This window comes from Portunus trituberculatus, chromosome 41 (assembly GCF_017591435.1).
Source record: "Portunus trituberculatus isolate SZX2019 chromosome 41, ASM1759143v1, whole genome shotgun sequence".
Lineage (NCBI taxonomy): Eukaryota > Metazoa > Arthropoda > Malacostraca > Decapoda > Portunidae > Portunus > Portunus trituberculatus.
Genome location: NC_059295.1, coordinates 37,778,039 through 37,783,038, shown reverse-complemented (window position 1 = coordinate 37,783,038; position 5,000 = coordinate 37,778,039).

Sequence of the window (5,000 nt, the reverse complement as noted above, 5' to 3'; positions counted from 1 at the left end):
TGCTTGCGAGTGACTCACTGCGACTGCGAGTGAATATGCCTTTTTATACATGTGCTGTAGCTGACTGCACCTCTATATCACGCAAGAAGAACCAAGGAGTGAAAGGATGGACTGTATTCCCAAGGAAGAAGGACACAGGCCGCAGAAGACTGTGGGAGACTATAGATGTAAACGAGGCCCCAGATGGAGAGCAACCAAAGACCATGCGATTTGTTCAAAACACTTCATAGACTGGTGTCATGGGCCTTCACCAGCACATCCAGATCCCGAACTCTTTGCCTATAATCAGTGGAGAGCAAGAACAAATACTGGAATATGTATTCAAGGAAAAGAGGCTGCACCTCGTTCAGGCAGGAGATTTACTACTACATTGCCTTCAGATCATAAGAACGTCACCAGTACCGTGGACCTGTGCTATAAACGATCTTTTCTTCCGTACAGTAACAGTGTAGTTTGTCATGTAAGGAAAGTATGTTTATTTAAAATCTATTTCACTGTTTGTAGTGTTTACTTGTAGAAAATAACAAGCGACACTGTAATCCAATGAATTTAACGAAATAAATAAGAAATTATAATTTGTCCCCAACCTAAGATAAAGTCCACCTCATATTTAGCATTTTCCTTCAGTTCACAGTCTTTGCTGGGTAATGGTGGCTAAAAGTGTTCCTAATATTTGATTAGTTGTTTTGGTAAAATAGATATAACACAAGAATTTATTTCCTAGTATACCGAGTTCAATGTTGAAAATTAAGTCAGCTGGTGAATCTGGCATCTACACGTAGGTTGTCGATCAACTTAATTAAACCTAAAGGAAACACTGCGGAATAGAAACTTGGATTTGATCATCTGGAAAGGAAAACGAGTGGTAATAAGGTGATCTCCACACAATAGGCGGCAATAAAAAAAAAAATAATGTAAGAAACTGCCCATTCAAGAGAACACAGGCAAAAAAAAAAAAAAAAAAAAAAAAAAAAAAAGAAAATATAAGTGCACGATTTGATTTTGCATGGAGAAAAAAAGGATAAATCTTTCCATTCTATTATTTTATCAGAAATCACACGTAGAAGAAAAGATAGGAAATTTGTGTTCATTATAAATCTTTTTACGGAACAAATAAAAATGAGGGAAATGATGTAAAGAGAAGACACGATTGTAAGGTCTTTTCACGTGTCTGTCTGTCTGTCTGTGTGTGTGTGTGTGTGTGTGTGTGTGTGTGTGTGTGTGTGTGTGTATGTGTGTCTGTGTGTCTGTGTGTTTACTATATGTTTGCACTCACCCATAACCTTAGCATTTTGTGATGAATGAAAAGAGAAAAGGAACAGATAAAGGGAAGCAAGGTACATCGTAGCGGGAGAGACTTTTAATTTTGTTGTTGCTATTATTACTATTTTTGTTGTTGGAGGGACTTTTTTTCCTTCTTCTTCTTCATGTTATTATTATTATTTTATTATTATTATTATTATTATTATTATTATTATTATTATTATTATTATTATTATTATTGTTATTATTCCTATCCTTCTTCTATTAAATGTTCACTGCTCTTTTCTTTGCCTCTAGTTCCTTGCTTTTAACAAAGCACACACACACACACACACACACACACACACACACACACACACACACACACACACACACACACATGAAACTGAAACGTAAACACGGCTCTTATATGGCCATCCGTGTAAAAGGGTAAAGGATGTGTGTGTGTGTGTGTGTGTGTGTGTGTGTGTGTGTGTGTGTGTGTGTGTGTGTGTGTGTGTTAATATAGTGGTGTTTTGAATATTGTTGATGTCTGTTACTGTTAATTCTCTTCATCTGTTTTTTTTTTTTTATATATATATATTTCTTAATTTTTATTTACTATTTTTCTCCTTTTTTTTTTTTTTTACCTCCCTTCTATATTTACTTACTTTATCGTGTCTGTTGTTTAATTATCTTTCTCTTTTCTTTCTTCTTTATTTTCGGTTTCTTTTTCCCTTTTTATCTACTACTTTTCTTGCCTTTCCTTCTTTCTTTATTATTTATCTATCTATCTATTCGTCTATCGATCTACATTTACTTGCTTTCTAATTCATTTTTCAACCAACGTCCTCTCACTCTTTCAGTTCTTGTTAATTCTTTATATATTTTTCTTTCTTTTCATTTTCTTTCTTTCCTCATGCACGTGTACAATAATTAACTCCTTTGTTTGTTGTGTTTTGCTTTCATTTGATATATTAAACTTTTACTCCCCACTGAGTTTTGTTTATCTATTTATTTATTTATTTATTTATTTATTTATTTATTTATTCATTCATTCATCAATGCTTATGAAATATACGGGTGGACTTAGAGAGAGAGAGAGAGAGAGAGAGAGAGAGAGAGAGAGAGAGAGGAATGCGTCAGTGGATGGAGGCCCTGTGGGGTATGTGGGGGAGGGAAGGGAAGGGTGGACAAGGGGAGGAGTGTACTAGGGGGAGAGGAAGAGAGGGAGAGGATGAGCTCCCCTACCTTCCCCTCTCCCACTCAGTCGCTAGTGCCGCTGGGGAGCTATTTACTAATGGTTCAACGACACAAGAGGGAGGGAGATTTATTTACTAGATGTGTGTGTGTGTGTGTGTGTGTGTGTGTGTGTGTGTGTGTGTGTGTCTGTGTGTGTGTGTTTGTGTGTGTGTGTCAGTCAAAGAAAGAGAGAGAGAAGGAGAGGGGGGTGGGGTAGAGACAGAGAGATAGACTAACACAGAAACATGTAGATAGATAGATAGATAGACTGACAAACAGACAGTCAGACAAAAGAACAGACGAAAAAGTATCAGAATAATAATCACATTTAGAGACAAAGAAACAAATAGACGGCATGATACAACAGACACCAGAGAGAGAGAGAGAGAGAGAGAGAGAGAGAGAGAGAGAGAGAGAGAGAGAGAGAGAGAGAGAGAGAGAGTGTTACCCATACTTGTATAAACACAGAATTGAATAATATAATCCCCACATCCACACAATAAAAAGTAAACAATGTATAAAGTCAGTGACAGTAAGTAGGTGCTAAGCATGAAGGGAAGGTATTTACATTAATTACTGCGTCCATGTTATAATATTCCGTCATCACCGCCACCATCACAGCCACCGTCATCATTAGTGTTCTCATTATTACTGTCATCATCAGCGGGACTAGTAAAGTGGTCAGGTAGGAGGAAATTAAAACTTTGCGACTCAGGTGTAATCATTTAGAGTTTGTGTTTCCCCTCAGGGCTCTCTCTCTCTCTCTCTCTCTCTCTCTCTCTCTCTCTCTCTCTCTCTCTCTCTCTCTCTCTCTCTCTCTCTCTCTCTCTCTCTCTCTCTCTCTTATTATATTCATTCATGTATGTTATGAGAGAGAGAGAGAGAGAGAGAGAGAGAGAGAGAGATAATAATAATAATGATAATAATAATAATAATAATAATAATAATAGTGATAAAATTAATAATAATAATGATGATAATAATAATAATAATAATAATAATGACTTGTAATAATATTAACAATAATAATAATAATAATAATAATAATAATAATAATAATAATAATGATAATAATAATAATAAAGAAAACTGCATTAACACTACCACCCTCCACCACCACCACCACCACCACCACCACCACCACAGCAACAACAACAACAACAACAACAACAAAAGTAACAACAATAACAACAACAACAACACCAATGAAACAACAAGAACGGTGACGACGACGCGAAGTAGCAATAATAGCAACACCACAAGTGACAAAAGAAAATAAGAAAAAAAAGCAATAATCCACAACATAAAAGTACGGTGCCCTTCATAACACACACCATCACCACCATCACCACCATCACCACCATCATCATCATCATCATCACCATCACCATCACCACCATCACCACCATCACCACCATCACTATCACAATCATCATCACCATCACCACCATTGCCATCATCATCATCATCACCATCATCATCATCACCATTACCATCACCATCACAATCATCACCATCACCATCACTATCACAATCATCATCACCATCTACACCATTGCCATCATCATCATCATCACCATCACCATCACCATCACCACCATCACCATCACCATCACCACCATTGCCATCATCATCATCATCACCATCACCATCACAATCATCACCATCATCATCATCATCGTCATCGTCAGCATTCCCACAGCAGCATCTCCGTCAATGCACCAGCGTGTTGCTCTTGGTCGGGAGACGCCTCGATACTTTATCGTTTTAAAGCTACATCACCTGATTGTTGCTGCCTTGTTGACCTGCAGCTAAATACTCTCTCTCTCTCTCTCTCTCTCTCTCTCTCTCTCTCTCTCTCTCTCTCTCTCTCTCTCTCTCTCGTTCGTCCATTTCTTCCCTCATTTGTTCTCTTCTTTTACCGTCTTCTTTTATTCGTACTTCATTATTATTGTGGTCGTCTTTATCTTTTTTATTTCCTCTTCTTCTTCTTCTTATTATTATTATTATTGTTATTGTTATTGTTATTGTTACTATTATTATTTTTTTTTTGTAGCTGCGGCATTCTCATTATTTTCCTGCTCTTCCTTTTCCTCATTGTCTCTTTCTGTTTTCATCTTTGTTTTCTGTATATATAACTTTTCCGTACCCTAATCCTCCTCCTCCTCCTCCTCCTCCTCCTCCTCCTCCTCCTCCTCCTCCTCCTCCTCCTCCTCCTCCTTTTTCGTCCACATCTCCCCCTTCATCTCTTTTACTCCTCATCCCCTTTCTATATCCTCCGTCTCTTTACCTCAATCCTCTCCGATATTCACCCCTGTATCCCTTATCCTCCTCCTCCTCTTCCTCGTCCTTCTCAATGACTCTGCTCCCTCGATACCCCTCAGAATCAATAATTGTCGCAGTTTTGGCATCTCGTTCACCATATGGCCAATGTTACACCACAGGACGGGACGGGAGGGCACTGAGAGTTACCAACGCTTGAGTTTTCACTTCCCCATAATGATAGGTTCAAGTGA